The following is an 11,498-nucleotide window of genomic DNA, read 5'->3' as shown; positions in this document are numbered from 1 at the left end:
TTCAATGGCCATGCCGAATTATATTCTAATTGACTTCTGACTAGAGTTGTATAAAGTAATTTTAATGTGTGGATATTTTTGAAATCTTTAGATATTCTAGTAATGAAGCCCAACATTTTCATTGCTTTACTAGTAATGACATTAATGTGATTAGTAAAAGATAATTTACTATCAAAGATTATACCGAGGTCCCTAATTTCAGGTACAGATAATAAAATGTGGTTGTTCAGTGTATAACTATATTTGATGGGGTTTTTTATTCTGAAAAAACTCATAATTTGACATTTTTTAATATTGAGTGTAAGTTTGTTAATGGAACACCACTCTGCAATTTTTTTGAAATTGGATTGTAGGGACAAACAGTCATAGATATTTTTAATGATTTTAAATATTTTCATATTATCAGCAAATAATAATATGTCTCAACAGAAGTGAGATACACAAGAAGGTAAATGGGCCGGTGATCCCAATCCGTGGAGGCGGAAGATGTCGTCCTTCCGTGGCGTGGGGGAGTAGAGCGGGGCCGTCTCTGTAGCCGCTGTAGAGCTGGTCCGATCGCTTGTCGCTTGTTCTTGATGCTGATCCCGGGTCTGGTCCGAAGGGGTAGGCAAGTCCGTGGTTCAGGATAAGGCGGGGGTCAGAGTAAAAGAAGGCGAGCAGTGGCAGAAGTCGGAGCGAGGTAGAGGGCAAAGCAGAGAGAGAGTTGTAGAGCTGGTGATGGTTGCTGGCTATCTCTGCTTTCTGAGGGGCTTGTGCCCATTTTATAGGCCGACGGCGGTGGCACTAAGCTCACACGGGTCCCACTTTCTCTTTGATTCTTGGAATCGAGAGCCGTGTTGTGACGCGATAGCGGCGCCCCACCGCCGGTCCGTTTTTCCGCCACTCGGCCTGTAATTTCGGGACGTGGTCGAATGTGACCACGGCTTTCCTTTGTTTGGGCACGATCCTCATAACCGTGCCCGTGGGACGTAATGAGGGCGTACCACTGGTCATTTCTAATGCTATGACGGCGCACGGCCGCTTGCTTTGGGCCGTGGCCGAACGTTCCCACTACGTTTAGGCACGATTCTAACAATCGTGCCCGAATTAAATGTCATTATGATGTTATTTCCCCAGCTCTCACACTCTATACTTCTCTGCCCGTATTCCTCTAGCCAGGCTCCGACGTTTCATTTATTATAACATTTACATTAACTACATTTTCATTTACATATTTCTACATTTTATTCAACTTTAAAACAGATTGACATATGTGGCGACCGCGGACGAGCCCGGAGCAAACATGTAATAATTGTTTTTTTTTTTACTTTCTCATTGAAATGTACTTACTACATCTCAAAATACATGTATCTACCATATTATTAATTAATTATAAATAACTACAATAATATACTGTACGTTCCTCTTCCTCTCAAAAACTAAAGCTTCCATAGAAGAGTAGTATTCAAATCTCACAATATCTGCAAACACAATGCAAATACTTTGAATGTAATACTTTTAAAAGATTGTGAGAAAAAGTGCAACCATAGATAATAATATTAAATGTTGAAAAATCGTCCGCTGTTAGGAGCTCTAGTGTCATGTAAATACATCGTTTTTGTAATTTTAAGGTTAACCGGTCACTCCGGCCTAATGTGCCTAGCCAATCAGTCGTTAGGTTACAGTCGATCACATAGATTTTGCATTTAGCGACCTTAAAGCGGTCTGAATGTTTGTTGGAATGTCTGAAAGATCGATTACACGAATACTTAATTTTCCGAAAATAAGTCACCCTTTTTTATTTGGGCCTTTCATAGCCCTAAAATACTATTTCATCACTAGCAACTAGCAACATTATAGAAACGTATGGCAATGTTATAAATTGTGCTCAGCGCCGCCCGTGGAAACGTAATCCACTAACTAATTATTGAGATACCGTCAAATTCCGTGTTAACGTCACGTATCTCTTGTGCACTCTTGTGGTTTCTGGTGCATTTAGCATTCTGCTTACGAAATTCATGGCTTATTGAATAGTGGAGAATCTACGCTTGATTAAAAGCAATTAATGTTTTATGGTTTATTTAATTCCTAGAAAATGTGTGAAAATAGCGACGTCCATGACGATATTAAAAATGATATTGAAATGACATGATACATGGAATTTGTCATGTGACACCCGTATTAACTTCTTCCAGCCGCCTACACTGCGTAAGTGGGTAAACTTTTACACCAAGGCTGCCCAACCCCAGGCCCACGGGCCACAATGTGGCCCGCGAACGAATTATAAGTGGCCCGCGTGAAACATTTTCAAAAAACCCGCCAATTTGAAAAAGTGTCGCGGGCCCGCGGTAAAACAAACAATGCAGCTTGCGCGCGGTAACCAGTGTTGCCAACGAAGGCGATTTATCGCTATTTAGGCTACTCAGAACGAGAATCAGCGACGAAAAAATCTAACCTGTTGAACTTACTTTTTAAACAAAAATACATCGGTTTTTGATATAATATTTTTTGCGTCCGAAATGGAATCTTGTAGCCACCCCCCCCCCCATGGAATTCGAAAAATTGTTGTGGGGAATCACATATGATGTTTTTCGGTGCGCGGAATTTTTTCTCAGCGAAGTTCCGTAACAACCCCCCCCCATGGATTTCAAATATTTTATTTTGTGGGGAGCACTCATTTTGAATTTTTTTTGTGGGGAATTATGTTTTATAGAAATTCTCTAACAACCCCCCCCCCATAGAAATAGGAACCGTCAGGTATTCAGTGGCCCGCCAGTGATTCAAAATTGTCAATTTCGCCCAACTGTTAAAAAGGTTGGGCAGCCTTGTTTTACACTATTGTTTTTAATGCACTTTTTTCAAAAAAATCTCTATGTCAACTTAATAACAATAATATCCGGCTATTTGCATTTACGATTACGGAAAATAATTCTATTTAATATTATTTTCGTAAATATTAATATACGCGTAAAACCTTGTATTTGACAAAACATTGTAGAAGCTAATCGATGTAAGATCCGATGGGTAGGTACTGCCAATTTAAAAATCACTCAACCGGAGGCTAAGTGATTTTTAAATGCATGGTTCCCTAGTTCGAAATTAGGTACGAAAATGGTTAATAAAAATGGATTGTAAAAATAGGTAACAAACTTCTAATCGGAATCACTTTCAAATCATGAATAAATACATTAAACATTTTATTTATTATTATGAAATAACCCTGGCTTTTTCATATAAGTAAATTGTGTGTGTTGTAGAAAAAGCCCTGGATTTTTATAATTAATATCAAAAAAAATTAAAACCCCTGGGCTTGTTTACTTTTTTTTTTTACATTAGCTCCACACAGGAGGCCCAGAGAAATATATATTCCCACAAGGCATATGTCCTTCTTAGGAATGCTGTGTGGAGGGTTTTTTTGAGGAAAGGAAGTAGAGGAAAGAGGACTCTGGGGTCAGTATGTCCAGGAGGTATGTCTCCCACTTCGGTGCAAGGCGATGGATTGAGAGAGTCTTGTTGGAGAGGTAAAAAGGAATCCCTCACCCAGTCTCTCCAAATCCGGCCCGCTACACAGTAGGTGGGAAAATCGTTTATTTTAAGTTTAATCGAAAGGTTTGTTATAAAAAATGCATATTAAAAACGGTAGTTGTAGGTAAAAGTTTACCAAACAATCAATTTGTGAGAAGAATGTTGCCATAATGATTTTTGGAAAATTATCGGACCGTCCTTGTAGAAAATCTGTCATAAATAAATTTGTTAAAATCTGTCATTATGAAATTATAATACAACTTAAAACAAATGAAAATTACTTGTGCAGGACGGGATTTGAACCTGAGACCTCCGGATTGAAAGTCGAGAGCCTTACCTATGGTTCCCGGGGCAGCTTTACCCAAATCTGCCTCCTTGATTAAAGGCTATACAGAAATCCCGTAAACCAGACTTTGAGGATAATGAGCTTTCGAATAGTATTAGTTTAAAACTTAAATTTTCACAACAGCTTTCCGAAAACAATGAATTATTAATGGTTTTCGCAAATTCACATGGTGTCTGAACTGCACAAGGTTCCATTACGCATCAGCGAGGGTGCATGCGAAATCCCGTAAATCTGCTGTGAAGATAACAAGCTTATCCATTGCGTTTTAAAAGCCATTCTGAGATAATTAAGCAACGCGCCCTGCCGCCATTAGTTAATTGAAAACCGGACATTGTGTTTCACATTGATAACTACATCCTATCAAAGGTTTCAGGTTTCGGCGGTAGATTGATGCGATTAGGAACTGATTCCTGACGCAGCTCTATAGAATCTGTTGTGATGTGATACGATGTCATTACTTGCAACAGGGATGTAGCCGGAAAATCACATCAAAGGCGCCATCTTCTAAAATGGCGGAGGAGGCAATTACACGGAGAAAAATGAGTATTGCTGATTCATTGTAATCTTGTTAAAAACTTGATGGTAGGCCATTTTCAACAAATTATTAATACATAATAAGAATATACCTGAACACGTGTTCATGTAGCTGCGTTTATCCTAATAAAGACGAAATGCGAAAATATTAGAATTATTATGAACACGTGTACTGACATCCCCACAACTCATTCGTGTTTTACTGATAGTTTGTTAGGAAACCTGTCAATTCATTCGTTTAAGGCGTGCAGTCCCATTTTCAAGCGGAATACCAGATTTTTAATAAATTTGCAATATTTTAGATCAGTAAGTTTTCTCCGTGTAAATATAGTTTTATTGGCTGAGCGTAGCGGAGTCCTGTTTTTATTCGACCATGTTGCATTTCGTCTGTCTGTAAATTTGTTTGTACGTTCCGTTCACGTTTCAAGATGGTGGCCGTTTTAATGGTTCAGTAAAGATTCTGTTTTCAAATGCGAATTCTTCGGGTTTATTTGGACTTTAATAAATAATTCCATATACATATATGTTGTGAGGTTAAATAGTGATTAGGGGAAGGAGATGAGGAAAATGAGGTTGGAAAATTATCTGACTATTCACGCATGGTCACCAAATGCGGCTAAATCCCTTTCAAGCATGTTTCGTTCCCTAATGGTGGTATTTTACCAAGGCGATACTGAGAGTATCTGCCTCTCGGTGTGACTCTTTGTATGAACAAAATTATCCTCAACACTTTCCTTGTCATATTCTTGCCATAATAGTTTGCTAAATGAGGCTTTCAATTTGATAATTTGAACGTCTACAAAAGCAATATATATTTATGTATATAATATAAGGCGCTAATAACCTAGATTCGTCATCAAAGTTAAGTAACACTGAACATATTTCTGGGTTTTTCCCTTTGTTCCGAACACCACTTTTAATAATTAATGATTAGTATTATTACCAACATATTTTTAGTAAATCATTTGAAAATGCATTCATATCCGTTTGACGCCACTCCATAAACCACTCACGCCACTCTGCGCAGCCCGTATTACAGTAAATTCAAATCCACTAGTGAACAATGGCCTTCTATTAAGCCACGGTTTTCTATCCAATCACCGTTAAATACGTTATCTACGAACCTCGCATAGTACCTACCTATCTGCCTGAAAATGTTTGAAAAAAGAATTGCCATTACAAATTTTGTAGTAATTACTAAATTTAAAAATTTAAAAAAATACGTTATATTAAATTAAGTATGTGGGAATTTAAGTAGGTACCTAATTGCAAATCTTATGATTTCAAAGCACGGGCAAGCCACCCAGTGAGGCCAACATTTCTGGAAAACTTGAAATGTAAAAAAATATTGTAAAAAAAAAAAAGAATTTTTTCTTTAGATTTATTAAATACTAGCTGCCGTTGCTGGGGGTTATCTTTGGAAGATAAACATATTTTACACTGCCGAATTTTCTGTAGACCTTTTTAAGATATACTCGTACAATTCCTTTATACATTATTTTGATGTATCTCATAAGGTTTTGGCAGCGTCAGCAATATAAGCGGCGGAAAATATATTTTTAAGACTTGATTACAAAACATCGAATTTTCTCTACTTTCTATAAATATAATATACATGTTTTATATATGTAAACCTTAAGAAAGAAATTTTTTAAATGATGATGAAAACTTTATCAAAATCCGTTGCATAGTTTAGAAGAAATAAGCGCACAAATAGAAGGACGCGGATAGCACCTTTGTTTTATACTATAGGGTTTTCCAATAAGAGGTGTTATTTTGAATAGCCCGCTATTTCGGTAGATGTTACTTTTGAAGCTGTCATTTTTTGACATTTGACAAGTAGAAACTACGCCATTAATAAAAATGGAACGATACACGCTTCAACAACGCATTGAAATTATTAAAATTCACATGAGTGAAAATTTGGCGGAGACGGTTCGTAAAACTCGAACATTTTTGGGTCGTCGTGAAGCACCTTGTCGGACCGCAATACAGAAATTGGTGGAAAAATTCGAGCTGTAAAATCCGTGCACGTCGCTCAAGAACAGCCGAGAATATTGCTGCTGTAGGCGAAAGTGTTGAAGAAAACCCAGGTTTGTCCATTCCTCGTCGTTCTTTGGAATTAGGCATTCCACAAACTTCATTACACCGTATTTTGCATGAAAATTTGTGTCTTAAGGCTTATAAAGTTCAGTTAACACAAGAAATCAAGCCGGTCTATCATCAACAACACCTCTAAAATAAAATAACACCTCTTATTGGAAAACCCTTTATATAGAGAAGAGAAATTTAGAAACATAATTTTTGGACGCGAGTTGTTCACAGAACTACTTGGTTTTCGTATAACGCAAAATGTTTTTTAATTTAACATTTAATTTATTTTAAATTATAAATTAATTCACACGTTTCAACATTGCAATTATACCTTTTATAGTTTTCTGCTTGGAATATTATTTTTACCTTTTTTAAGTTTGTTTGTATAGGTACCTATTTAATTGCTGCTGATATGTGATTGCAGGAGAATTCTGTAGTAAATGTTTAGTATGTAATGAGTAGATATGTGTATGTAACTGTATTTTCTCATTGAAAATAAGCCCTTTCCCAAATGAGGAATTATATAAGTAAGTAAGTACATAATTCAATTCATCTCTCTCCGTTTCATATACACCTCCGTCGAGGGGTAAGGCTCTCGACTAGCAAGCCGACGGTCGCGGGCTCAAATCCCGGCGTTCGCAATTAAATTTTATTTGATTAATTTGTTTCCCAGAGTGGAAGATACTCTCAGTATCTTCCTGGCGTAAGACCACCATTCAGAATTGAAACGTTGCTTAAAATGGCTTTAGCTGTATTTGGTGACCATCTCTGAAAAACCAGGTTCTCCCCCATCTTCCTCTTCTTCATCTTATTCCCCTCCCCACTACCTCCATCCTAACAACATACCCCAATTGGGGATGCCATAGTCTTACTAGCTCCAGACGGTTGGAGCAGTTGGGACTGTTGTGCGGTATACACATTAAAATTAAAATAAACCCGTTCAGCAAGTACCTACTGCTAGCAGTGGCGTATACCTCGGGTATATTCTGTCAGAAAGTCAGATAATTTTCGCTTTGTAATAAAATCCAAGTAAATTTGAAAACTAAAATAAAAATTAACAGATGTTTTATCAGACAAACTTACATCACCTCACTTTTTTGTCGTTTCATAAAAAAAAAAAAAAATTCACGAAGTTTGATAATTTTTTCTCAAATTGCGGTCGGAATCTATGGCTTCATAGAAGTGCACATTTTTATTTGTCTGTGGTTAACTTCTAGATTCTATAATAATAATAATGAGATTTTATTTAAATGAGATAAAAAGAATTTGGCATTCTCAAACTATAAAAATATTACCATATTTGTTATTTCGGCTACTGGCATTACACCTAGCTCTCTCATTAAAAATTTAGGCGTATTAGATCTATCAAAAAATTTATATATAAAGATGCAAAAGTCGGTCATTTTGAATACATGTAGGATAACAAAAGATTTTTTAAATATTTATGTTGAGGGATCAATAGGATTTATAGGTCCTGTTAGAAGTTCTACCGAGCCGAACCCTCTGATATGAAAATATCTGGAGTCGGTGAATTATTTTCCCATTTGATCTTTGGTGAGTTGACGTGTTGTTTTTGTATTGTTTTGTATTTATTTTGCTTATATAGTGCACTTGCATAATGTTGATTGACTAGATGATCATTTGTGAAAAAGTGTATGGAAGGGTTTAGTTTTTCCTATTGGGAAGATTTAACCCGGACATAAAATCGGAAGTTTAAAAAAATGATGTATTTATGTCTTCTTTTCTTAGTAACATATAGAGATAATGATATCCTCACTGGGATCTCCCGTGCTGAGAATTTCATTAAAATATTATAATTTAATTATAAGAAATTAATATTACAACAAAGTAACAAACAGTTTCACCTTCTCAAACCTACCTTACACACAACATATTATAGTTATAAGTTTGAAATATATCATGTACAAATATAAAATATTATGTGAACACTGTAAATATTATATAGAAATAAATAAATTTAATTATAAACATATATCATGTAGAATATATATATATTATTTTTTAAATATTTTAAAATAAGTAAGATAGTGTTTTTTTTGTATAGGTAGTTCAGTTTAGTAGATTCGGTTTTAGTCTGTGTTTGATATCAGTATATTTTCTATTTCAGATCTCCCTATATTAAGTATCCATCTTTTTATTTGAGATTTAAATGTTATAATGTTGAGGTTTTTGAGTGAGAGTGGTATTAAATTGTAGAGTTTAATACTATGATGTAAGAAGCTTTTTTGCCCAAAAGTTGTATTAGTAGTTATTTGTTAGATAAGTTTTTGACCATGAGATCTAGTGTTTCTATTGTACGTGTTTGTTGTTAATTCTTGGGTTTTGTACTTATGAATGTAATTGAGTATAGTTTTAGAATATAGTTGTTTAATTGACATGATGTTAAGATTGGTGAAGATTTCGTCAGTGCTAGTTCTTAGAGGAACTTTCAGTATAATTTTCATTATGGCTTTTTTAATTTTAATTAGTTGATTTAGTATATTTTTATTTTGCACTGCCCCATCCAATAATACCGTATTCTAACAGTGATTGGCAAAGAGCCATGTAGATTTTGATTTTTTTTTTTTAATGAGCACATTCCTGATAGTTTTGAAAAAATAACTTAGTTTTTTAATTTTATTATCTAAATAGCTAATGTGATTGGTCCATTTTAAATCATCAATTTTTAGACCCAGATACGTTATATCGTTATATGGTCAACGTTTTCTAATGAGGGACAATTACAATGCTCATTTAAGTGATGTGGGCTATGAATTTTCAAGTTAAGGTTTTCTTCAGAGTTTTTTGTATTTTTTTTATTTTGAAAGTGATGAATTTGGTTTTATAAGCATTTAGTGTAAGTGAATGGTAGTCTAGCCATTTTTTAATCCTGTTTCTTCTGCTTTCTAAAATGTTTCTGTCTAATTATTCCCATTTATGAGGAGAACAGTATCATCCGCAAAACTGATGATCTCTTATATAATAAAGCGTAGGTTTTCTCTTTCTAATACTGTTTAGGTCATATTTATCACCATGACAGTAAGCGAGATACAACGATTTCTAAGAGCCAAATTAATCTGAAATTATACTAAAAAAACAAATTTCTTACCAAAACGTTTTTGCACGAAATTTGGTTTTGCATGTTTTTCTCGTAGATTCGTCTTCATGCTGTTTATCGATAATAACATACCCGGGTTACTAATAACCTGACAATATTTGAAAATCTCTTACTACCACCACAGTAAGCGGAAAATGTTGCATGCGTCATGGACTTAGCTGTAATAACTCGATAATTTGTATAGCGCCGTTATTGTGGAAAATAATGTCAAGGGCGCTGTGTATCTATCTAATTATGTACACATACAGAAGAGTGGTAGGTCACTTTAGATAAACATAGTTTTATTATAAATTAAGCTTGGAGATTCATAATACTATTTTACGTGCAAAGGACACAGTATTAAGAATACTGCACATTATATTAATGTGCTGTTGCTATTTTACCATGCATATTAAATATATATACTAGATGTACCCCACCACGCGTTGCTGTGGCTCAGTCTGTCTGTATAGATAGACAAATAATAGCGCGTGTTGCTTTTACGTCAAACAGATGGCGCTGTTTAAAAAACATTTTTTTACCTGGGTGAAATCTATAAAGGGTGTCCGGGGGTAAAGTGCGTAAACTTCGAAGGTGATTCTATATGATGGTAGAGTTAAAAAAATAAATAACTTTTTTCAAAATTCCAATGATCATTTTCTCATACAAAAATATTTTTCCATATTTATTTTCGCATACAAACAATTCAAATATTTTACCTTAAATTATGAAACCCTCTATAATATAGGTATACATATTTTTTTATAAATTAATTATAAAAGCATACATTTTACTTAGGTTTAAATACGAAATAATCAAAATTTATTTACATTTTGTAATTTATTTACCTAATTATCATTCTTTATTTAGTACAAATCCAGTCAGATTTCAGTCTGTTCGATGAGATAGAGGCTAATGAAAAGGATATTATACTTCAACCGCAAGCCTTGCATTATGCCCGCAATAATGACCATTTTCAAGATTTTGTTTTCTTAGTATGAATCCGAAATTTCAGTCTCTTCGGCGCCAAAGAGGCTAGTAAAAAGGCTTTCAAAGTTCTACCCAAACCTTGCCTATTACACGGAGAAAAACGAGTATTGCTAATTTATAAAGAATCTCTTCAAATTATTAGTAATCTGGTTAAAAACGAGAATATAGGCCCCTAACGAAAGAATTGATAGGTTTCCCGATAAACTTTTAGTAATATATAAGTGTATTATCACGATGTCGGAACATGTGTTCATAAAAATCATTTTATATTATCAAGACAAATGCAAGTGCACGACACACGTGTTATTAAGAATTTACTAAAAGGTTATCAGGAAACGACCTGCAATCCCGTTTTCAACCGGATTACCAATAATTGTAAGAATTTTTTATAAATTAGCATTCCTTTTTTCCTCCGTCTACCTATTTAATTTTTTTCTCTCGTTTATTCCAGATCTCGGGGAGGGTGGTGCGATACCAAGAATAACATATAATACTTATGTACGATATACGCTATTTTTTTGAAGAATTTATGAATACAAAATATCAGTTTATTCGGCGCTATAGGACACGGATTGGGAACCTGCGGCTCGCGGGCCGCTTGCGTCATGCGTCACCCATGGCTTTTTGGTGCGACCCGGGAGCACTTTTGGTGCGGCCCGCTAACCACAAAAAAGAGTATAAAAAATTACTTTCATAACGCAAGAACGGTTTTCCTTTACAGTGTTTAATATAATTTTTTATGACATTATTACAAAACCCAGAGAAAGGTATAACATAGCTGACAGGTACTTACGTGTGCATCTACGTTACTAGAAAGCAGTTTAGACACAAATGAATAGGTGATCCAACATCCGTTTAAGATTTAATTTAATTTTTTTATTATTATACTACTAATAAATTAAATTTGTATTAAGCAACTAGGGACTCGCTAGA

Source organism: Hesperophylax consimilis, chromosome 10 (genome assembly GCF_061612785.1).
Source record: "Hesperophylax consimilis isolate HC1 chromosome 10, BYU_Hcon_1.0, whole genome shotgun sequence".
Taxonomy (NCBI): domain Eukaryota; kingdom Metazoa; phylum Arthropoda; class Insecta; order Trichoptera; family Limnephilidae; genus Hesperophylax; species Hesperophylax consimilis.
This window is presented reverse-complemented; position numbering follows the sequence as displayed.